This window comes from Triticum dicoccoides, chromosome 1B (genome assembly GCF_002162155.2).
Source record: "Triticum dicoccoides isolate Atlit2015 ecotype Zavitan chromosome 1B, WEW_v2.0, whole genome shotgun sequence".
Lineage (NCBI taxonomy): Eukaryota > Viridiplantae > Streptophyta > Magnoliopsida > Poales > Poaceae > Triticum > Triticum dicoccoides.
This window is the reverse complement of record NC_041381.1, coordinates 41,528,979-41,554,965: the sequence shown is the minus strand read 5'-3', so window position 1 is coordinate 41,554,965 and position 25,987 is coordinate 41,528,979. Positions and strand designations below refer to the sequence as shown.

Here is a 25,987-nt window from a genome sequence, read left to right as displayed (position 1 = left end):
TCAAGACCTTTTTCTGGCTCCGTTGCCGGGGAGTCATAGTGTGGGGTGAATATTCTCGTGTGTGCTTGTTTGCTTTATCACTAAGTAATTTTTATTTGCTGTTATAAGTTGTTCTCTATCTTTAGTTATGGATATGGAACACGAAATACCAAAAAAATTATGTGTACTTGCTACTCATGGAGATGGGGAACCTCCTAAAACCCTCGATGCTCAATATGTTCAAGATATTATGTACTACTTTGATAATCCTGAGAAAACCCCATTCAATTATGTTATGGGAGACACGTTGGAACAGCGTGAACACTTTAGGGATTATCTCTTGACACAAAAAGGGAAACTATTATGGGATCAAATTCATATATTACATTGGTATGCTCGTCAACTATGCTTGATACATGATTATACTTGTTGCTCTAGGATGAAGGCTCCACACCTTCCCTTTTCATGCAAATTCATTGATAATAAAACCTTAGCTTCATATGCTAATGGTGTATATGGTTACTATGATGTGGAACAAATAGAACAATTTGTTGATTTTATGGGTGCTTATGAGATTGAATCTATGTTTAAAGAGTTTGATGATTTTGATGATTCAGTTTATAGACCTGAAAATTTTGCTATACTTAAATATTGCTATAAGAATTATGAATATAAGTACAATATTGATGCATTTATTGAGAAAGTCTCTGCTGTCCAAGAAGAGACTAATATTTTGCAGGAGTCTATGGAAAAAGAAATTGATGAAACTATGAGCTCATTGGATGAAAAAATGATGAGGAGAGCGAAGAACAGAAGGAGGAAGAGTGGATTAGCTACCCGTGCCCACCTTCTAATGAGAGTAAATCTTCAACTCATACATTGTTTAATTTCCCTTCGTGCTTACCAAAGGATGATTGCTATGATGATTGTTATGATCCCGTTGATTCCCTTGAATTACCCCTTTTTGATGATGCTTGCTATGCTTGTGGCCAAGATGCCAATATGAATTATGCTTATGGAGATTAACTTGCTATAGTTCCTTAGTTAAACATGAAATTTTTGCTATTGCACCCACGCATGATAGTTCTATTATCTTTTTGAATTCTCCCAACTACACTATATCGGAAAAGTTTGTGCTTACTAAGGATTATATTGATGGGTTGCCTTTTACCGTTGCACATGATGATTTTGATGAAAATAATATGCATGTGCTTTCTGATCCTACTTGCAATTATTATGAGAGAGTAATTACATCTCCGCCTCTTTATGTTTCCAACACGATAGAATTGCAAGAAACTGCTTATACTATGCATTGGCCTTTACTTAGTGTGCATGAATTGTTCTTTTATGACATGCCAATGCATAGGAATAGAGTTAGACTTCGTTGCTGCATGATACATGTTACTTTGTGCTCACTACTAAATTACAAATCATTGTTAATTAAAATTGGCTTTGATATACCTTGGGATCCGGGTGGATCCATTACTTGAGCACTATATGCCTAGCTTAATGGCTTTAAAGAAAGCGCTGCCAGGGAGACAACCCGGAAGTTTTAGAGAGTCATTTATTTCTGTTGAGTACTTTCATATAGTCTAAAAGCAAAAAAAATAAAGAGGGGAAGCTAAAAACTTTTAAAAAAGGAAAGTGAAAGTGAGAAAGACAAGCATTGTTGAAGTGGGAGCTAGCCTTGAACTTTGTTCATGCTCACCGAAACTTTGTGAATCTTGATTACAGAAAATTTTCATCAAAAATAATTATCCCCTTGTATAATTCCATTGTATTATAAAAATAATGTGCCAAGGTTTGCCTTTAGGATGTTTACAATGCTTGTTGGTTTGTACGGTGCAGGACAGAAACTTTGGCTGTAGTGCGCAATTTTACATTTTTAACTGGAAAGTCAAACGGTTCTGATTCGTTTTGCACTGTCTTGCTGTAAAACTTGTTTATTGTTCCTAATTTTGCTAGAATTTTTGGGGTACCAGAAGTATGGTGAATGTTCAGATTGCTACAGACTGTTCTGTTTTTGACAGATTCTGTTTTTGATGCATAGTTTGCTTGTTTAGATGAAACTATCAATTCCTATCAGTGGCTTAAGCCATGGAAAAGTTATATTATAGTAGAAACAATGAAAAAAATATGAATTGGTTTGCAACAGTACTTAGAGTAGTGATTTTCTTTATTATACTAACAGATCTTACCGAGTTTTCTGTTGAAGTTTTGTGTGGATGAAGTGTTTGATCGAGAAGGTCTCGATATGAGGAAAAGGAAGAGAGGCAAGAGCTCAAGCTTGGGGATGCCCGAGGCACCCCAAGTAAATATTCAAGGAGACTCAAGCGTCTAATCTTGGGGATACCCCGGAAGGCATCCCCTCTTTCTTCAACAAGTATCGGTATGTTTTCGTATTCGTTTCGTTCATGCGATATGTGCAAGTCTTGGAGCGTCTTTTGCATTTAGTTTTCACTTTTCTTTTATGCACCATGCTGGTATGAGATAGTCCTTGGTTGATTTATAGAATGCTCATTGCACTTCACTTAAATCTTTTGAGTATGGCTTTATAGAATGCTTCATGTGCTTCACTTATATCATTTGAAGTCTGGATTGCATGTTTCTCTTCACATAGAAAACCGTCATTTGTAGAATGCTCTTTTGCTTCACTTATATTTGTTACAGCGTGGGCATAACTTTTGTAGAAAGAATTAAAATCTCTTGCTTCACTTGTATCAATTTAGAGGGATGACATGAATTGGTCAATCACATGGTTAGTCATAAAGTCCTACGTAAACTTGTGGATCACTGAATATGATATGTTTGATTCCTTGCAATAGTTTTGTGATATAGAGGTGATAATATGTGGGAGGTACTAGTAGATGGTTGTGTTTAGTACGGATGTTGGTGTTAAGCTTTCTGATTCCCAAAGCATGCACGTATGGTCTACTAACTATGTAACCAAATTGGCACGCATTGTATTTTGATTGTTTATCTTTGCGTGAAGGTCGGGGGCGCGTGATGGTTAACTCCTACCAACCTACCCTCTAGGAGCATGTGCGTAGTACTTTGTTTCAAGGGCTAATAAATTTTTGCAATAAGTATGTGAGTTCTTTATGACTAATGTTTCCATGGATTATATGCACTCTCACCCTTCCATCATTGCTAGCCTCTTCGGTACCGTGCATTGCCCTTTCTCACCTCGAGAGTTGGTGCAAACTTCGCCGGTGCATCCAAACACCATGATACGATACGCTCTATCACACATAAGCCTCCTTATATCTTCCTCAAGACAGCCACCATACCTACCTATCATGGCATTTCCATAGCCATTCCGAGATATATTGCCATGCAACTTCCATCATCATCATATACATGACTTGATTATTCATTGGCATATTGCTTTGCATGATCATAAGATAGGTAGCATGATGTTTTCATGGCTTGTCCGTTTTGATGTCATTGCTACGCTAGATCATTGCACATCCCAGTACACCGCCGGAAGCATTCATATAGAGTCATATCTTTGTTCTAGTATCGAGTTGGAATATTGAGTTGTAAGTAAATAAAAGTGTGATGATCATCATTACAGAGCATTGCCCTATGAAAAAAAGTAAAAAAAAAAAGAGGCCAAAGAAGCCTAAATAAAAAAGGGGGCCAAAGAAGCCCACCCAAAAAAAAGAAAAAAAGAAGAAGAAAAAGAAAAGGGGCAATGTTACTATCCTTTTTCCACACTTGTGCTTCAAAGTAGCACCATGTTCTTCATATAGAGAGTCTCATATATTGTCACTTTCATATACTAGTGGGAATTTTCATTATAGAACTTGGCTTGTATATTCCAACGATGGGCTTCCTCAAATGCCCTAGGTCTACATGAGCAAGCAAGTTGGATGCACACCCACTTAGTTTTCAGTTTGAGCTTTCATACACTTATAGCTCTAGTGCATCCGTTGCATGGCAATCCCTACTCCTCGCATTGACATCAATTGATGGGCATCTCCATGGCCCGTTGATTATCCGCGTCGATGTGAGACTTTCTCCCTTTTTGTCTTCTCCACATAACATCCATCATCATATTCTATTCCACCCATAGTGCTATATCCATGGCTCATGCTCATGTATTGCGTGAAGGTTGAAAAAGTTTGAGAATACTAAAGTATGAAACAATTGCTTGGCTGACACCGGGATAGGCATGAGGGGTACCTTGTGTTAAGAAAAGGGAGCATACAAGACTATATGATTTTGTAGGGATAACGTCCTGGAAGCATTGATATTTTGAAAGACATGATTGTTTGTTGGGATACCCTAAGTATTATTGTTTTTATGTCAAATGATAGACTATTGCTTTGAATCACTTGTGTCTTAATATTCATGCCATGATAAGATATATGATCAAGATTATGCTAGGTAGCATTCCACATCAAAAATGATCTTTTTTTATCATTTACCTACTCGAGGACTAGCAGGAATTAAGCTTGGGGATGCTCATCATCTCCGTCATATCTATAATTTGTGATTGTGCCATGCCAATATTATAGAACTTTCATATACTTTTGGCAAATTTTTATACTATTTTTTGGGACTAACATATTGATCCAGTGCCCAGTGCCAGTTCCTGTCTGTTGCATGTTTTATGTTTCGCAGAAACCCCATATCAAATGGAGTCCAAACAGGATAAAAATGGACGGAGAATTATTTTGGAATATTTGTGATTTTTGGGAAGTAAAATCAACGCGAGACGGTGCCCGAGGTGGCCACGAGAAAGGGGCCCACGCCCACTCCAGGTGGGCACGCCCCCACCCTCCTCGGCCCCTCGTAAGGCGGTTGATGCCTTTCTTTGGCCGCAATAAATCTAATATTTGGAAAAAGATCTGGGCAAAGGTTTCAATCCAATCAGAGTTATGGATCTCTGGATATAAAAGAAACGGTGCCAGGGCAGAATTTCAGAACGCAAAAACAGAGAGGGACTGAGAGATAGATCCAATCTCGGAGGGGCTCTCGCCCCTCCCACGCCATGGGAGCCAAGGACCATAGGAGAAACCCTTCTCCCATCTAGGGAGAAGGTCAAGGAAGAAGAAGAAGAAGGGGGGCTCTCTCCCCCTTGCTTCCGGTGGCGCCGGAGCGCTGCCGGGGGCCATCATCATCATCATCATCGCGATCTACTCCAACAACTTCACCGCCCTCATCACCAACTCTTACCCCCTCTATATTCAGCGGTCCACTCTCCCGCATCCTGCTGTACCCTCTACTTGAACATGGTGCTTTATACTTCATATTATTATCCAATGATGTGTTGCCATCCTATGATGCCTGAGTAGATTTTCGTTGTCCTATCGGTGATTGATGAATTTCTATGATTGGTTTGAGTTGCATGTTTTACTATTGGTGCTGTCCTATAGTGCTCTCCATGTCGCGCAAGCGTGAGGGATCCCCGCTGTAGGGTTTGCAATATGTTTATGATTTTGTTATGGTGGGTGGCGTGAGTGATAGAAGCACAGACCCGAGTAAGTAGGTTGTTTGCGTATGGGATAAAGGGGACTTGATACTTTAATGCTATGGTTGGGTTTTACCTTAATGATCTTTAGTAGTTACGGATGCTTGCTAGAGTTCCAATCATAAGTGCATATGATCCAAGAAGAGAAAGTATGTTAGCTTATGCCTCTCCCTCAAATAGAATTGCAATAGTGATTACCGGTCTAGTAACATAGTGAATTGCTTAGGGACAATTCCACAACTCCTACCACCACTTTTCCACACTCGCTATATTTACTTTATTGCTTCTTTATCTAAACAGCCCCTAGTTTATATTTACCTGTTCTTTATTATCTTGCAAACCTATCCTATCACACCTACAAAGTACTTCTAGTTTCATACTTGTTCTAGGTAAAGCAAACACTAAGCATGCGTAGAGTCGTATCAGTGGCAGATAGGGCTTGAGAGAGTGTTGGTTCTACCTTTAGCTCCTCGTTGGGTTCGACACTCTTACTTATCGAAAGAGGCTACAATTATCCCGTATATTTGCGGGTCATCATACAGCCGCTGCGGCCGAGGTGCCATCCTAGTGGACCCGGTTGATTTGAGCCGGCTATGAGTATGACCGGGTCGTTGCTGATGTCATTCGGCTCTGGGCCGAGGCGGCGGAGCTGAAGGTGGAGGTGGCGGGGGACCAACGGGCGCTTGCTGAAGCCGACTAGCTGCAGGAGCGGCTGGCTGGTGACAAGAGACGACTTCAGGCCGAGGTGGACCGTCCCAAGATGAAGGCAGCCAAGGCGGCGGAGGCCCAGCAGGCCCTTGTGAAGCTGGCCGTTCTCATTAGTACCGGTTCGTGGCGAACCTATTGTACCGGTTCGTGGCACGAACCAGTACTAAAGAGGGTGGTGGCAGGGTGTTGTCTGTCTGGGGCCCCTCCAGCACCTTTAGTACCGGTTCGTGGCACGAACCGGTACTAAAGGCGACGTACATAAACCCTTCGTCCCCCCCGAGCCACTCTGTTCTTCCCCTTTCCCCTCACTTCCTCTGTTCTTCCCCCTCTCTCCTCGAGCTCCTCACAAATTTTGCCCAAAATTTGTCAAGATTTGAAGGCCCCCATCCATTCAAATGATCACAAAGGTTAGCAACTTTGTCCTTTCAACTCTCTTGCTAGATTAGCTCTTGCAATGCTTTGTATAGTGATTAATTTGGGAGGAATAATTATATTTGCTAGTATTTGATTTATATGCAATTTGAGCACAAAAATAACACTTAGTTTGCATATGTAGGTGTGGTTTACTTAGTGCCTTCTAAATCTCCGTCGTAACCACCGTCGATGTCCCGCACCGAAATGTCGCCGGCACCACCTTCTGGTGAGGCTCTTGTTCATGAATGTTTTACATTACCAAATTGATGTTTATGTGATTTGGATATATAGTTACTCGTATAATTATCTTACCCGTATGTTGTTTGTTATAGATAGTGCCATGGTTTTGATATCCGTCCCCGTCGGCCCTCGTCCTTGTTATGATTCGGATGTGGTATATTCTCTTTTAAAACTAGTTGTTGCATTTCATGTTTATGACAAATTATGCCCATCAAGTTGACATAGATATTTTTATCTAGGAGGTATGTGAACCGGAAATTCCAACCGACCCTATTGTCGAGAGGTTAAATTTAGTTCAAAGAGAAAACGAGTATTTGAAAGAAAAATTGAGGGGGAGAAGATGGAATTGGAGTTGCATGTTGCCGATGTCGTCGATGATCACAAGATCAAGATGGAGAAAATGAGGTTGAAGATTAGAAAGATTAGAAAATATGCCATTGATAGTGTGGCTTGGTATCATTATGCTGTTGGATCAATTGTTACCTTAATTGCGATCTTCATCGCATTTGTTGTTGAATTTAAATTCTTTAGATAGAGAGTTATTTGTATGTTGCATTTAATTATGTGTTGTATATGAACTTTATGTACGAACTTTATGTATGAACTTGTATTAATTTGGTCTATTCGGTGTTGTGTAATGAAGATGAGCCAACAATGGATGTATGATGACAGATGCTCTTCCGAGTTCATTAATGGCGTGCATACTTTTCTGCTTGCCGCTGAGGAAAACAAGCGGGTGGATGGTTTTATGCCTTGTCCATGTGCTGGCTGTAAGAATGGTCACAGTTACTCTACGTCAAGAACCATTCACGTCCACCTATTTGAGTCCGGTTTCATGCCCCACTATAATGTTTGGACCAAGCATGGAGAAATAGGGGTTATGATGGAAGACAATGAAGAAGAAGAGGACGACGACGACTATCCTGGCCATGGGTTCCCTGAATACGATGATACAACAATGGGGGAAGAAGCTGAGCCGGCAATGCAGAAAGAAGCTGAAGAAGAGGCATCAGATGAGCCCGCTGATGATCTAGGTCGAAGCTGACAAAAAAAAGTTGGGCACCACACTTGAATTGCTGCAATGGAAGGCAGAGAATGGTGTATCTGACAAGGGATTTGGAAAGTTGCTGGTAATGATAAAGAATATGCTTCCAAAGGACAAAAAATTGCCCGAGAGTACGTATGAAGCAAAAAAGGTTGTCTGCCCTCTAGGGTTAGAGGTGCAAAAGATACATGCATGCCCTAATGACTGCATCCTCTACCGCGGTGAGTACGAGGATTTGAATGCTTGCCCGGTATGCGGTGCATTGCGTTATAAGATCAGTCGCGATGACCCTGGTGATGTCGAGGGTGAGCGCCCCAGGAAGAAGATTCCTGCCAAGGTGATGCGGTATGCTCCTATAATACCACGGTTGAAACGTTTGTTCCAAAACAAAGAGCATGCGAAGGCGATGCGGTGGCACGCAGAAGACCTTAAGAAAGACGGAAAGTTGAGAGCACCCGATGACGGTTCGCAGTGGAGAAAAATCGAGAGAAAGTACTGGGAGGAGTTTGTAGGTGACCCAAGGAACGTATGGTTTGGTCTAAGTGCAGATGGCATTAATCCTTTTGGGGAGCAGAGCAGAAACCATAGCACGTGGCCTGTGACTCTATGTTTGTATAACCTTCCTCCTTGGTTGTGCATGAAGCGGAAGTTCATTATGATGCCAGTGCTCATCCAAGGCCCTAAGCAACCCGGCAACAACATTGATGTGTACCTAAGGCCATTAGTTGAAGAACTCTTACAACTATGGAATGGAATAGGTGTACGTGCGTGGGATGAGCACATGGGAGAAGAATTTGACCTAAAGGCGTTGCTGTTCGTGACCATCAATGATTGGCCTGCTCTCAGTAACCTTTCAGGACAGACAAACAAGGGATACCGCGGATGCACACACTGTTAGGATGATACCGACAGTATATATTTGAATAGTTGTAAGAAGAATGTGTACGTGGGACATCGTCGATTTCTTCCGAGCAGGCATCCCGTAAGAAAGAAAGGCAAGCATTTCAAAGGTGAGGCAGATCACCGAACGAAGCCTCGCCATCGTACTGGTGCTGATGTACATGATATGGTCAAGGATTTGAAGGTAATCTTTGGAAAGGGTCCTGGCGGACAACCTATTCCGAAGGACGCTGACGGATGCGCACCCATGTGGAAGAAGAAATCTATATTTTGGGACCTGCCATATTGGAAAGACCTAGAGGTCTGCTCCGCAATCGACGTGATGCACATGACGAAGAATCTTTGCGTGGCCCTGCTTGGCTTTTTGGGCATGTATGGGAAGACAAAAGATACACCAGAGGCACGGGAGGACCAGCAACGTATGCACGGAAAAGACGACATACATCAGGGTCAGGCCAGCTACGCTCTTACCAAAGAAGAGAAGGAAATCTTCTTCGAATGTCTGCTCAGCATGAAGGTACCGTCTGGCTTCTCGTCGAATATAAAGGGAATAATAAATATGGCAGAGAAAAAGTTCCAGAACCTAAAGTCTCATGACTGCCATGTGATTATGACGCAACTCCTTCCGGTTGCATTGAGGGGGCTTCTACCGGAAAATGTTCGATTGGCCATTGTGAAGCTATGTGCATTCCTCAATGCAATCTCTCAGAAGGTAATCGATCCAGAAATCATACCAAGGTTACAGAATGATTTGGTGCAATGTCTTGTCAGTTTTGAGTTGGTGTTCCCACCATCCTTCTTCAACATCACGACGCACGTCCTAGTTCACCTTTGCAAAGAGATTAACATTTTGGGTCATGTATTACTACACAATATGTTCCCCTTTGAAAGGTTCATGGGAGTCTTGAAGAAATATGTTCATAACCATGCTAGGCCAGAAGGAAGCATCTCGAAGGGCCATGAAAATGAGGAGGTCATTGAGTTTTGTATTGAATTTATTCCTGACCTTAAGCCGATTGGTGTTCCCGAATCGCGGCATAAGGGAAGACTAGATGTCACACCCTAGCTAGTTCATGCATTAGAGTGTTGCATCATGTTTATTCTTTCATCAGAAACCTGAAATGGGGATGACAGAACCCCCAGCCCCCTCTGAAACCAACTAGGGTTTACTAAAAACTTTTTCAATGAACCTGAAATGCCCTTCTAAAATGCCCATCATTTTTGTCCTGGTTCAGAACCCCTGCCAAAAGTGATGCACATTTTCCTAGGTCATCCTAGGGTCTTTGAATTAAATCATAGATATTTGAATTTGGGCATTTAAAATTATATAAAATATTCAGATGCCCAAATATCTCCAAACTAAAATGTTTCATGTTGGAAATAATCCAACTATGGACCAGGAGTAGTTTGGTGATTTTAGGAGTTGCCTAAGTATTTTTAATAAATCAACAAAGTTGCAGAAGTATTAAAAAAACAGAAAACAGGAAAAAATAGAAAAACTTACCTGGCGCCCAGCACCCGGCCCACCTGCCGGCCCAGCCCAGCACCGCTCCAGCGAGCTGCTTGCCGGCCAGGCAGGTAGGCAAGTGCCCGACGGCGACCGCAGCGCGCGCCACGCACCTGCTCGCCGCCTCGCCGCTCCCCTCGCCCGGTGACGTCGTGGATCGCTCCCCCTCTCTTCCCCGAACCTCCCAGACACCCCCTCTCCTCTCCAGCTCCTCCCCCTCGCGCCCCCCCCCAGCCATGGCCGACGCTACCGCCACCGTGCCTACGTCGTAGCCGCGCTCCCCGCCGCCCGTGCGTCCTCTCGTCGTGTCCAGGAGCTCCGCCGCTGTCCACTTCATCGAGCAAGCCGAGCCCCGAGCGCTCGCAACGCCCGAGTCCACCGCAATGACCCCGCCCGAACCGTCGTCGCTGGAGATCCCCTTCAACACCGTCGCCGCCTCAGCTCGTCCCCGACCCCGCCGGTGGCCTCTACGGGTGCGTTGTGAGCCTAGCTACCCCTCCTACCCTCCCTCTCTCATTCCCGAGTCGTGTAGCGACCTCCCGGAGCTCAACCGCACCCACCACCGTGGAGCTCGTCGCCGACGTGCTCCCGGTCATCCTCTGGCCACTCCACGGTGTCCATCATGCTCACCGCGTCACGTAGCACCTAACTAGCTACTCCCCGCACCTCACCGACCCCTCTTGCGTCAAGTTCGACATCGGCCGAACTCTGGTGGCCGCCAAAGTCGTCGCCGGCGCCAACTCCGGCCACCCCGACCCCAACGGACTCCACCAAGAGCTGCGGCTCGACCTCAGCTCCTCTCCGGTGGCCTCCGCGGCTCGTTTGGTTGCCGGAACGGCAAAAACCACTTCCGCCGCCGCGTCGGGCTCGCCGGCGGCTAAACGCCGGTGCAGCCGACCCGGGTTTGACCACGGGTGGGCCTTGGTTGACTCCCCTGAGTCAATGACAGGTGGGGCCCAGCCCTGTTAATTAAACAGGTTTAATTTTAATTAAACTTTAACTAATCTAATCACACTGTCACGCAGGACCCACTGTCAGGTTTGACCCGAACCGTGTCCCGTTGACCTGCTGATGTCACACTGACGTCAAGCTGACGCAGTAATTGATTTTCTGGATTTAATCTAATATAGGAAATTCCAGAATATAATTTAAACTTCAAAAATTCATAACTTTTAATCTGTAACTCCAAATCAGACAAATTATATATGAAAAATGATCAGAAAAATCCAATCTATCCATTTGTACTATTTTCATGCATGATTAAACAAGTTAACTTGATGTTTAATGCAGAACAAGGTAAAACACTTTAAAGGGCCATGTATGAGTTTGAAATTTGAATCTTTGGTTCAAATTGGTTCAAACCCTTCTGGTCTTAGTTGCATTAGCCCAACACGCTCATATTGCCATGTTTCATGCGTGCATCATATTGTTGCACATTGTTTGGTGATGGTTGTGTATCGGTGTTCTTTGCGGCAGGTTCTGCCTCCGAGGAGTACCGTGATTACCCTAACGAAGAACCGTATCAGTGCATCGAACCATCAGGCAAGCAACCAACCATTTGATCATATCGATACAATCCCATGTTCTCGCTCCTGCTCTCTTTTACTGCATTAAGACAACGCGTTTCAAACTGTTGTGTGCTACGGTAGTTGAACCCACTTCCTCTGCATGACCTGTCATTGCCACAGTAACTAGATGAAACCCACTAGCATGTGTAGGAGTTGATTGAGCCATATGTATGTGTTGTTCCTACCTTGCTATGCCTGCTATGCTTAGAGTCGTGTTAGGTCTGGTTCATCTGGGTGATGGGCTAGAGTGAAATGATTATGTCAGTAATGAGAGTGGTGTGGTGAACACGATTTGGTAAAGGTATCGATGAGAGGCCATGTAGGAGTACATGGTGGGTTGTTTCATTGAAGCCGACCTTAAGCACTGAGATCTGTATGTGTGATTTAAGATACAGCTACTACCATGCATTGGGCCTTGAAATATGACCCCGCTCGACTTCTTATTCACCCTAGTTCTCCGTCCAGGAGTTGCAAGTAGTTTCTGGTGTTTGTAGCCTACTGGAGGCCGTGGACAGCGCTGACCGTAGGGGTGGGCTGTGATGCGGTAGGTACGTGGCCGGGAATACCGGGCACCCGTTAGGTGTCACGGAACCCTGTACACATCGTTCGGGGCCGTATGCGAAACCTCGGCCGGACTCCCTGCGGATGGAACCTGGATAGGCGATAAACCTGGATTGGAGACTTAGGTGTTTAGGTAGGTCGTGGTCTACACCCACGTCGGCTTTCGCTTGAAGTCTGCCGAGCACATGTCGTGTGAAGACGCTAAGTGGTGGAAACATGTATGAAGAAGTACACCCCTGCAGGGTTAACATGATCTATTCGAATAGCCGCGTCCGCGGTAAAGGACTACTTGGTTGCCTATATAGTTCATAGACAAGTAAATGGAAACTACTAAAAGCCTCAAGATAAGTGTGAGTGCCGAGGATGGCTCTTCCGTAGGAAGACGGAGGTGGATCCTCGGTAGTGTATTGAAGTGGTGAGTAGTGGACTCGTGTGCGCAAAACCATTTCAAGTTGGAGTCTCGTAGGATAGCCTAGCCAAGAGTCTAAGCTGGCTTGCTGCAATAACTCCACCAACCCTTCTTGATAATGTGCATGTATGTAGGATCTGATGTAAGTCTTGCTGAGTACCTTTGTACTCATGTTGCTATAATCTACATTTTTTACAGAAGACGCTGCAACCCCTTCTGATGGGTTCTTCGTAGACGTTGACATCAATGAGTAGGCTAAGGCCCAGGTGGTGATCCTGAGCTTGTGAAGGACCACGTAGTATAGCTAGGCTTCCCAAGCCTCTTCTTATTTTACTAGTTGTCTGTACTCAGACAAGCTACTTCCGCTGCTGGTTTGTATGACTGTATGACTTGAATGCTGGGTCGTGTGACCGTACCTATGTGTATGTTATGTATGGCTCTCTGAGCCTTAAATAAAGTACTTGTGTCGTAGAGTCATGTTGTGATGCCATGTTGTATTTGCACATATCGAGCATACTGTGTGTATGTTATTGAAATGCTTGGTATGTGTGGGATCTGACTATCTAGTTGTTTATCTTTAGTAGACTCTCTTACCGGGAAATGTCTCCTAGTGTTACCGTTGAGCCATGGTAGCTTGCTACTGCTCTGGAACACTTAGGTTGGACGGCATGTGTCCTTCTTCGTTCCGGTGTCTGTCCCTTCGGGGAAATGTCACGCATTGAGTACCGGAGTCCTGTTAGCCCGCTACAGCCCGGTTTACCGGAGTCCTGCTAGCCTAGTGCTACAGCCCGGACCCACTTGCTAATGACCGACACGTTCGAAGCTGGGTCATGTATGCCTGTCCCTGTAAGTCTGTGCCACTTTCGGTTTACGACTAGTCATGTCAGCCCGGGCTCCTTATCATATGGATGCTAGCGACACTATCATATACGTGAGCCAAAAGGCGCAAACGGTCCCGGGCAAAGGTAACGCGACACCCGTGGGGATACCGTGCATGAGGCCGCAAAGTGATATGAGGTGTTACAGGCTAGATCGATGTGACATCGAGTCGGGGTCCTGACAGCGTTGGCATCAGAGCCGGACTGCCTGTAGGTTCTCCAAGCCAAACTGGTCGATGTTGAGTCTAGAAATTCTTTAGTTATATGTAGGGGAATTGTTTGTGGGTTGGAACGTAAGGTTCTTTTTACTCCTTATCTTATGAAATTCTGATCTGAGTCAGTCTATTCTTCCACCGGGGGTTAAGGAATTAGGATCTATTCTCTCTATCAGGATCACGTGTTATTAATCAGTAGTACCTTATAGGTTTGAAGGATACAAGCCTAGTTCAGTTCTACTACCACATTATGTTGTTAGGATGGACTCAGAACTTTGATATGATGATGTTGAGTGTGTATGAAATCCTTTGTCAAATGTCTCAAAATCCTTCTTGAGCATTTACAGCTGTTATGCTGCCGAAATTTTGCTAGAAATTCTAATGCCTTTGCATTATGGTTGTGCTTTCAGATGGCCACTCGTGACCTCAATCAAGTGGTTCGCCTGACTCGATGCCTAGATGTACCCGGCCATACCGCCATGTTGGTCAGGGTAATGACTGAGGTTGGATACCGTTGGTATCCCGAGTACACGGTCGAAGAGCAATTTCGAGAATTTAATCAAAGCCTGTATCTCTGCACTATCAGGATATTTCCATCTTATCCTGGATCCACCGAGCCCCTTCACTGCTCCTATGGACTCGGGGTTACTATTGAGATGGCTGTGCAGGACGCCGCCTACTCTATGATGACCATCATGCGAGTCAGGTCTGGCCTATTTCGGGACTCTGATTTCCGGTATATGCCAGGATCACTTCCGGGAGCACAAGGGTATCTCCAGGCTATCTATGCTGACCCCACTCAGGAGGATTCACGGACTCGCACCACTGCTGAGATGCTCGAGGATAAGGACCGTGAAAATCGGGCCTTGAGGCTAGAGCTTTTCAATACCCATGCTGACCATTGGGCCACATTGACTCGGTTTGCACCGGCGGTGCAAGCTGGATATTCGGATATGCGCGATCTCTATCCTGTGAGATCTGCTCTGCCAGACGTGATGGGTTGGCGTGATGTAGGAGGCATCACCCCACCTCGCGGTCCCCGCAGGCCACCGTCTGTTGGTCCAAGACCTCATCCTAGCCCCTATGGTCCACAAGCTCTGCGAGATCGTCTGTTCCCGGATGATCATGTTGAGCTTCCAGGCTATGGAGGTGACTTCTACGAGGACTACTACGGATCGGTCTGAGTTAGTGGTAGTATCACTAGTTCGTGCTAGCTGTGTCGTCTATCGTCCTGCGTGACTCGTGGGATATGACCTAGTTTGTACCGCCTTCCGGAGGTGTAGAAAAATAATGTATAGGAGCTTGGGATGCCTCCGATGAGATGTAATCCTCTTTTCACCGTAATAGTACCTTGTTTGGTCTTGTACTAAACCTTGTATGGTGTGTATGACGATGGAATAAAGAAGCAGTTTCTGTATCTACCATGTCATACGGATGATCATCTTGCATTCCGAGTTATTCCTTACATTCTGTATCCTGTGTCGGAATCTTATCATTCTGACTAAATCATTGTCTTATTTACCTAGGATGGTCAACACGCGCAATAACCCCGCTCCTCAAGAGCAGGCCGAAGGCAGTGAAGTCAGGAATGCAAATCTGCCTCATCCTCCTTCCCTAGCCGAGGTTATGATGGAAGCCGAAAGAAACAAGCGGGAGACCAACCGTTTGTTGGAGCGTATTGAACAGAACACAGCACACCATCAGAGGACTAACGTGGTGTCACTCAGTGATTTCATCAAGTTACATCCACCCACGTTCCACCACTCCGTCGAGCCTCTCGACGCTGATGACTGGCTTCGCAGTATTTCTCACAAACTGCGCTCCGCGCTAGTAGCCGAGGCTGACAAGGTCACCTTTGCTGCATATCATCTTGAAGGCCCCGCCAGTCTCTGGTGGGAGAATTATGGAGCTATGCGCCCAGCGGGCCATGTCACTACTTGGGCTGAATTCAGCGAGGCTTTCCGTGAACATCACATTCCGGAGGGTCTCATGGACCGTAAACGTGAGGAATTTTGCAGTTTCACTCAGGGCCGACTCTCTGTGGATGCTTACAGCAGGGAGTTCGGTAACCTCGCACGATATGCCACTGAGGAAGTTTCTACTGATGCCAAGAAGCAAGCAAGGTTCCGTAAGGGGCTTAGTCCCGAGCTTCACCGCGACCTCCGTCTGCATGAGTGCACATCTTTTCAGAAGCTTGTTAACAAGGCCATCAGTGCTGAGACTGGTCAGACTGATTATGACGCAACACGCAAGCATGGCCGTGACGTGGGTTCCTCATCCGGTGCTGGTCCTCAAAAGCGCCGCGTGTGGGTGCCCAACACTGCCCTGCCACCCAGGTTCACACCGAGGCCATCCTTCCAGGCGCCTCGCCCCGTTCAACAGTCTGCACCAGCCAAGCCCTATGGTGGTCCAACCAACAGTGCTCCTCCACGTACCAGCTCCGTGACTTGCTTCAAGTGTGGGGAATCTGGCCACTATATGCGCGAGTGCCCCCAGACCAACCCCAACCAACCTGCTAAAGCTGTTGGTCGTGGCAAGCCGACAGGTAAAGTGTTCCACGCCAAGCCGGCCACCGCTACACGTGGCCATGTCAACTGTATCTCTGCCGAAGAAGCTCAAGAGGATCCCAACGTCGTTCTCGGTACACTCCTTGTTAATTGCCACCCGGCATCTGTTCTTTTCGATACAGGAGCCTCTCATTCATTTATATCTGAGAACTATGCTCGTTTGCATAACACCGCATTCTGTGAGATGCCATCCACTATGGAAATTTCTACTCCCGGTTCTAGATGGCAAACCTCCAGGGTAAGTTATGGAAATGAAATCCAAGTCGACAGACTTGTTTTCCTTGCATATTTGATAGCTCTCAAATCTTGAGATATTAATATCATCTTGGGTATGGACTGGATGTCAGCTCATCATGCCAAAATTGACTGCTTCTCTAGGACTGTTCAACTCACCCATCCATCGGGAAAGATAGTCAATGTCTTGACCCGAATAGCCAATCGACAGTTATATTCTCTTAACGCCAGCCCTTTGCCAGACCTTGAGGACGTTCCGGTAGTCCGTGACTTCCCGGATGTCTTCCCAGAGGAATTGCCAGGTGTTCCACCTGACAGGGATGTTGAGTTGGTAATAGACCTTATTCCAGGAACCGTCCCGATTGCTAGAAGACCCTATAAGATGGCACCACTAGAACTAGCCGAGCTTAAGAAACAACTCGATGAGTCCTTGAAAAAGGGTTTCATCCGACCTAGTTCATCTCCGTGGGCTTGCCCCGTCCTCTTCGTCAAGAAGAAGGATGGTACGGACCGGATGGTTGTAGATTATCGACCTGTCAATTTGGTCACAATCAAGAACAAATATCCGCTCCCCAGGATCAACGACCTGTATGATCAGCTCGCTGGATCCTCAGTCTTCTCCAAAATGGATTTGAGGATGGGCTACCATCAAATCAAAATCAGAAACGGGGACATTCCTAAAACGGCCTTTGTCACTCGTTATGGTCAATACGAGTACACCGTCATGTCCTTCGGTTTAACCAACGCTCCAGCCACTTTTTCTCGGTTAATGAACTCAATCTTCATGGAGTATTTGGATAAATTCGTCGTGGTTTACCTCGATGATATACTCATCTACTCCAAGAGCGAGGAAGAACATGCCGAACATCTAAGGCTAGTGTTGAAGAAACTTCGAGAGCATCGCCTTTATGCCAAATTCTCTAAATGTGAATTTTGGTTGTCAGAAGTGACCTATCTGGGTCATGTAATATCTGGTAAAGGTATTGTTGTTAACCCTGAGCGAGTTCAAGCCGTCCTTAATTGGACTCCACCTGAATCGGTCAAGCAAGTTCGGAGTTTCCTTGGCCTAGCGAGCTATTGTCGTTGCTTTGTCGAGAACTTCTCCAAAGTTGCTAAACCTCTAACCGAACTCCTCAAGAAAGATAAAAAGTTCGAATGGACTCCACAATGTGAGCACAGCTTTCAGGAACTGAAAAGACGCCTGACTTCTGCTCCCATACTGGTACCGCCAGACTTCTCTAAGGACTTTGTTATCTACTGCGACGCCTCGCGACCAGGACTAGGCTGTATTCTCATGCAAGATCGACACGTAATTGCTTACGCTTCACGGCAATTGCACCCATATGAGGAGAATTATCCTACTCATGATCTAGAGCTTGCATCTGTAGTCTATGCACTTAAAACCTGGCGACATTACCTTCTCGGTAATCGTTGCGAAATATTCACTGATCACCAAAGTCTAAAGTACATCTTCACCCAACCGGATTTGAATCTCAGGCAAAGACGTTGGGTCGAGTTGATCACAGATTTCGACTTAGGAATAACTTACACCCCAGGGAAAGCCAACGTCATGGCTGATGCGCTAAGTCGTAAATCTTATTGTAACAACCTGATGTTACAACAAAGTCAACCGCTTCTCCATGAGGAATTTTGGAAGCTTAACCTTCACATTGTTCCTCAAGGATTTCTTTCCACCTTGGTGGCGAAACCTACTCTTACGGATCAAATTATCGCTGCCCAAAAGCGAGATAAGGGAATATCTAAAATCAAGGAGAACATTGCTAGCGGAGGTGCTAGTTGTTTCTTCACAAATGATCATGGTGTTGTGTACTTTGAGAACCGTTTAGTGGTTCCCAAGAACCAGCATCTACGGCAGTTGATCCTTAAGGAGGCTCATGAATCTCCTCTCACCATTCATCCCGGTAGTACTAAGATGTATCAGAACCTACGCCAGAGGTTCTGGTGGACTAGGATGAAGAGAGAAATTGCTTAGTATATTGCTAATTACGACGTCTGCCGTCGTGTAAAAGCAGAGCATCAACGGCCTGCTGGCACCCTTCAACCCTTAGCTATTCCTGAATGGAAATGGGATAAAATTGGTATGGATTTCATTACCGGTTTTCCCAGGACCAAGAGAGGGAATAATGCTATCTTCGTCGTTGTCGATCGTCTCTCCAAAGTGGCCCATTTCTTACCTGTTCGTGAGAGTATAACTGCTAGTCAATTGGCAGATTTATACATCTCCCGAATAGTGTCTCTCCATGGTGTTCCTCTGGAAATTAACTCGGATCGAGGAAGTCTTTTCACCTCTCGATTTTGGGAAAGTTTCCAAAATGCTATGGGAACCCGCCTTTCCTTTAGCACCGCCTTTCACCCTCAATCGAGTGGTCAAGTAGAACGCGTCAACCAGATCCTAGAAGACATGCTTCGAGCCTCTGTTATCTCATTCGGAATGGAGTGGGAGAAATGCCTTCCATTTGCCGAATTTGCTTACAACAACAGCTATCAATCTAGCTTGGGTAAAGCCCCTTTTGAAGTTCTCTATGGACGACGGTGTCGAACACCCCTTAACTGGTCAGAAACCGGGGAAAGACAATTCTTTGGCCCGGATATGATTCAGGAAGCAGAAGAGCAAGTTCGCATCGTTCGTGAAAAGTTGAAAACAGCCCAATCTCGTCAAAAGAGTCAATATGACCGAAAACATAAGGCTATGACTTTCGAGGTTGACGAGAAGGCTTACCTTCGGGTTACTCCTCTGAAGGGAACCCATCATTTCGGTATCAAAGGAAAATTGGCTCCCCGTTACATTGGACCTTTTCGTATTCTCGCTAAACAAGGGGAAGTTGCCTACCAGTTGGAACTACCTCCGCATCTCTCCAGAGTCCATGATGTCTTCCATGTTTCTCAACTCAGGCGTTGCTTCTCGGTCAGGCCGAGCGTACCACTCGACGTCATAATATCAAGTTTCTCAAAGTTCAATGGTCGCACCATTCTGAGGATGAAGCAACTTGGGAAAGGGAGGATCGTCTCCGACTCGAGTATCCCGCCCTCTTTCCGGAGGAACCCAAATCTCGGGACGAGATTCTTTTGAGTGGGGGTGAGTTGTCACACCCTAGCTAGTTCATGCATTAGAGTGTTGCATCATGTTTATTCTTTCATCAGAAACCTGAAATGGGGATGACAGAACCCCCAGCCCCCTTTGAAACCAACTAGGGTTTACTAAAAACTTTTTCAATGAACCTGAAATGCCCTTCTAAAATGCCCATCATTTTTGTCCTGGTTCAGAACCCCTGCCAAAAGTGATGCACATTTTCCTAGGTCATCCTAGGGTCTTTGAATTAAATCATAGATATTTGAATTTGGGCATTTAAAATTATATAAAATATTCAGATGCCCAAATATCTCCAAACTAAAATGTTTCATGTTGGAAATAATCCAACTATGGACCAGGAGTAGTTTGGTGATTTTAGGAGTTGCCTAAGTATTTTTAATAAATCAACAAAGTTGCAGAAGTATTAAAAAAACAGAAAACAGGAAAAAATAGAAAAACTTACCTGGCGCCCAGCACCCGGCCCACCTGCCGGCCCAGCCCAGCACCGCTCCAGTGAGCTGCTTGCCGGCCAGGCAGGCAGGCAGGTGTCCGACGGCGACCGCAGCGCGCGCCACGCACCTGCTCGCCGCCTCGCCGCTCCCCTCGCCCGGTGACGTCGTGGATCGCTCCCCCTCTCTTCCCCGAACCTCCCAGACACCCCCTCTCCTCTCCAGCTCCTCCCCCTCGCGCCCCCCAGCCATGGCCGACGCTACCGCCGCCGTGCCTACGTCGTAGCCGCGCTCCCCGCCGCCCGTGCGTCCTCTCGTCGTGTCCAGGAGCTCCGCCGCTGTCCACTTCATCGAGCAAGCCGAGCCCCGAGCGCTCGCAACGCCCGAGTCCACCGCAACGACCCCGCCCGAACCGCCGTCGCTGGAGATCCCCTTCAACACCGTCGCCGCCTCAGCTTGTCCCCGACCCCGCCGGTGGCCTCTACGGGTGCGCTGTGAGCCTAGCTACCCCTCCTACCCTCCCTCTCTTGTTCCCGAGCCATGTAGCGACCTCCCGGAGCTCAACCGCACCCACCACCGTGGAGCTCGTCGCCGACGTGCTCCCGGTCATCCTCCGGCCACTCCACGGTGTCCATCATGCTCACCGCGTCACATAGCACCTAACTAGCTACTCCCCGCACCTCACCGACCCCTCTTGCGTCAAGTTCGACATCGGCCGAACTCCGGTGGCCGCAAAAGTCGTCGCCGGCGCCAACTCCAGCCACCCCGACCCCAACGGACTCCACCAAGAGCTGCGGCTCGACCTCAGCTCCTCTCCGGTGGCCTCCGCGGCTCGTTTGGTTACCGGAACGGCAAAAACCACTTCCGCCGCCACGTCGGGCTCGCCGGCGGCTAAACGCCGGTGCAGCCGACCCGGGTTTGACCACGGGTGGGCCCTGGTTGACTCCCTTGAGTCAATGACAGGTGGGGCCCAGCCCTGTTAATTAAACAGGTTTAGTTTTAATTAAACTTTAACTAATCTAATCACACTGACACGCGGGACCCACTGTCAGGTTTGACCAGGACCGTGTCCCGTTGACCTGCTGATGTCACACTGACGTCAGGCTGACGCAGTAATTGATTTTCTGGATTTAATCTAATATAGGAAATTCCAGAATATAATTTAAACTTCAAAAATTCATAACTTTTAATCTGTAACTCCAAATCAGACAAATTATATATGAAAAATGATCAGAAAAATCCAATCTATCCATCTGTACTATTTTCATGCATGATTAAACAAGTTAACTTGATGTTTAATGCAGAACAAGGTAAAACACTTTAAAGGGCCATGTATGAGTTTGAAATTTGAATCTTTGGTTCAAATTGGTTCAAACCCTTCCGGTCTTAGTTGCATTAGCCCAACACACTCATATTGCCATGTTTCATGCATGCATCATATTGTTGCACATTGTTTGGTGATGGTTGTGTATCGGTGTTCTTTGCGGCAGGTTCTGCCTCCGAGGAGTACCGTGATTACCCTAACGAAGAACCGTATCAGTGCATCGAACCATCAGGCAAGCAACCAACCATTCGATCATATCGATACAATCCCATGTTCTCGCTCCTGCTCTCTTCTACTGCATTAAGACAACGCGTTTCAAACTGCTGTGTGCTACGGTAGTTGAACCCACTTCCTCTGCATGACCTGTCATTGCCACAGTAACTAGATGAAACCCACTAGCATGTGTAGGAGTTGATTGAGCCATATGTATGTGTTGTTCCTACCTTGCTATGCCTGCTATGCTTAGAGTCGTGTCAGGTCTGGTTCATCTGGGTGATGGGCTAGAGTGAAATGATTATGTCAGTAATGAGAGTGGTGTGGTGAACACGATTTGGTAAAGGTATCGATGAGAGGCCATGTAGGAGTACATGGTGGGTTGTTTCATTGAAGCCGACCTTAAGCACTGAGATCTGTATGTGTGATTTAAGATACAGCTACTACCATGCATTGGGCCCTGAAATATGACCCCGCTCGACTTCTTATTCACCCTAGTTCTCTGTCCAGGAGTTGCAAGTAGTTTCTGGTGTTTGTAGCCTACTGGAGGCCGTGGACAGCGCTGACCGTAGGGGTGGGCTGTGATGCGGTAGGTACGTGGCCGGGAATACCGGGCACCCGTTAGGTGTCACGGAACCCTGTACACATCATTCGGGGCCGTATGGGAAACCTCGGCCGGACTCCCTGCGGATGGAACCTGGATAGGCGATAAACCTGGATTGGAGACTTATGTGTTTAGGTAGGTCGTGGTCTACACCCACGTCGGCTTTCGCTTGAAGTCTGCCGAGCACATGTCGTGTGCAGACGCTAAGTGGTGGAAACATGTATGAAGAAGTACACCCCTGCAGGGTTAACATGATCTATTCGAATAGCCGCGTCCGCGGTAAAGGACTACTTGGTTGCCTATACAGTTCATAGACAAGTAAATGGAAACTACTAAAAGCCTCAAGATAAGTGTGAGTGCCGAGGATGGCTCTTCCGTAGGAAGACGGAGGTGGATCCTCGGTAGTGTATTGAAGTGGTGAGTAGTGGACTCGTGTGCGCAAAACCATTTCAAGTTGGAGTCTCGTAGGATAGCCTAGCCAAGAGTCTAAGCTGGCTTGCTGCAATAACTCCACCAACCCTTCTTGATAATGTGCATGTATGTAGGATCTGATGTAAGTCTTGCTGAGTACCTTTGTACTCATGTTGCTATAATCTACATTTTTTACAGAAGACGCTGCAACCCCTTCTGATGGGTTCTTCGTAGACGTTGACATCAATGAGTAGGCTAAGGCCCAGGTGGTGATCCTGAGCTTGTGAAGGACCACGTAGTATAGCTAGGCTTCCCAAGCCTCTTTTTATTTTACTAGTTGTCTATACTCAGACAAGCTACTTCCGCTGCTAGTTTGTATGACCGTATGACTTGAATGCTGGGTCGTGTGACCGTACCTATGTGTATGTTATGTATGGCTCTCTGAGCCTTAAATAAAGTACTTGTGTCGTAGAGTCATGTCGTGATGCCATGTTGTATTTGCACATATCGAGCATACTGTGTGTATGTTATTGAAATGCTTGGTATGTGTGGGATCTGACTATCTAGTTGTTTATCTTTAGTAGCCTCTCTTACCGGGAAATGTCTCCTAGTGTTACCGTTGAGCCATGGTAGCTTGCTACTGCTCTGGAACACTTAGGCTGGCCGACATGTGTCCTTCTTCGTTCCGGTGTCTGTCCCTTCGGGGAAATGTCACGCATTGAGTACCGGAGTCCTGTTAGCCCGCTACAGCCCGGTTTACCGGAGTCCTGCTAGCCCAGTGCTACAGCCCGAACCCACTTGCTGATGACCGACACGTTCGAAGTTGGGTCATGGATGCCTGTCCCTGTAAGTCTGTGCCACTTTGGGTTTACGACTAGTCATGTCAGCCCGGGCTCCTTATCATATGGATGCTAGCGAAACTATCATATACGTGAGCCAAAAGGCGCAAACGGTCCCGGGCAAAGGTAAGGCGACACCCGTGGGGATATCGTGCGTGAGGCCGCAAAGTGATATGAGGTGTTACAGGCTAGATCGATGTGACATCGAGTCGGGGTCCTGACACTGGAAGGAAAAGGCACACTATGAGGGCATCAAATAATATGTATGGACGGGCATTCTCTCACTGAAGCACACTACATAGTTCTACAGAATTCCGCCTTGGTGGCTCCGTATATGGAGGAACACAAGAATTTTCTACAGTCCAAACACCCGGAGAAGTCTCATGACTGGATTACACGCGAACAAACGAGGACTTTCGCCGGTTGGTTGCAGAAACGTGTCCTGAATGATGGCGATATTCAAATTGACCTGTACTCGCTGTCCAGTTACCATCTTCGAATATAATGACTTTCAAAGGGTACCAGATAAATGGGAATACATTTTACAAGATCGCCCAACATAAGAAGAGCACCAACCAAAACAGTGGTGTCCGCTTTGATGCAACAACCAACACGGGAAAGGAAACATATTATGGTTACATAGAGGACATATGGGAACTTAACTATGGATCAGGTGATTTGAAGGTCCCTTTGTTTCGGTGCAAATGGGTCAATATGACACGAGGCGGGGTAACGGAAGACCCGCAGTACGGAATGACAACAGTGGATCTCAACAATCTTGCGTATGCAGACGAACCATTCGTCCTAGCCAATGATGTGGCGCAGGTTTTTTATGTGAAAGACATGTCTACGAGGCCGAGAAAAATAAAAGATAAGGAAGCGAATGGATCATACGACGAGCCAAAGCGCCACATAGTTCTTTCAGGAAAAAGAAACATCATGGGAGTGGATGACAAGACAGACATGTCAGAAGATTATGAAAAGTTTGATGAAATTGCTCCATTCACAGTGAATATTGACCCGAGCATCCAGTTAAATGATGAAGATTTTCCCTGGCTATGGCCTAAAGGGACACACGAGAAGAAAAAGTTTCACACCCAAATATCTGGGATGTGATCGGCTTCACTATCATCACTTTCTTCTGTGTTTCACACCCAGGAGGGAATGTCTGTAATAGTTAGGGTAGTTAATTATGTGTTTTGGCATTTGAAACGCGAAGAAATTTTATGTGCAAACAAATTCTTTTTCATGCATTTACTGATTTTTTTTCCAGCTAAATGACCCTGAAATTGAAAAGCATTTGAAATGAACTCAGAAAAGGTTGAAAGTTGGCATGGTATCATAATTTCATACAAATAGCATGTGCAAAAAAGTAGAGAGGGTTACAGCAAAAACTGGATACACTTCGTGTACAAAATGGACAATCTTTTTCGAAGTATCAGGGTTTCCGATGAAAACTGAAATGTTACAAAGGCATTTCATTTTTAAATAACCTAAGCATTACCAAATTGAATATAATGATAAAACACACTAATATTAAACGTAAGAAAAAAGAATCACTGAAAAATCTTTTTCCAAAGTTAAGTTATTCACAAACTAGTGATTCACACAAATTTCAAATATTTCAAAATTTAAACTATTCAAATTTGAAAACTACCGGCACTAACAGATCAAAGTTTGTAAATTTTTGTACCTAAAGCAAAAATATTCACAAAGAAACTCTAAATACAGCAAAAAACAACTCAAAAATAAATAAAAAAGCAAAAAAAATTAAGAAAATAAAAAAAGCCCGCCTACTGGGCCAAAGCGGCCTGCATACGACTAGAAACTCAACCTTTTGTTGGGCCAGGATGCAGGCCCGCAAAGGCCCAGTAGGCCCACATGGCAGCAATGAATTGGTAGGCCCAGTAGGCCTGCTTAGGAGAGGAGCTCGAGAGAGCTACCGCACTGGGGCTTATAATCCAGTGCGGTAGCCCTTCGACTAGCAAGGTGGGACTAAACTTGCCGCACCGCACTGCGCCAGCGCACCCCCTTTAGTACCGGGTCGTGGCACCAACCGGTACTAAAGGGGGGGCCTTTAGTAGCGGTTGGAGCCACCACCCGGTACTAAAGGGGGTGCGCTTCAAAACACTTGAAAAAACAGACCTTTAGTACCGGTTGGTGGCTCCAATCAGTACTAAAGGTCCACCCTATATACAACACTTGAAAAAAATTCAGTTTCCCTCTCTGTTCTTCCCTCTGTTTCCTCCCTCCGTCGCGCCGCCCTGCCCCGATCGTCGCCGCCCCCGCCCCTCGTCGCCGACCCCGGCCGTTGCCGCCCCTCGTCACCGCCCCCGTCGACGTGGCCGCCCC

At 46.0% G+C, this 25,987-nt stretch overlaps 1 long non-coding RNA gene across 1 annotated transcript in view; it reads left to right on the top strand.

Annotated features, from left to right (window-relative positions):
* Positions 1–7,491: 7,491 nt before the first annotated feature.
* LOC119300664 overlaps positions 7,492–25,987 on the top strand; it is a 19,407-nt gene continuing 911 nt past the window's right edge. The window contains exons 1-2 of the long non-coding RNA XR_005146556.1: positions 7,492–7,504; positions 10,797–10,798. This is a non-coding gene — a long non-coding RNA (uncharacterized LOC119300664). The remainder of the gene's footprint in view (positions 7,505–10,796; positions 10,799–25,987) is intronic.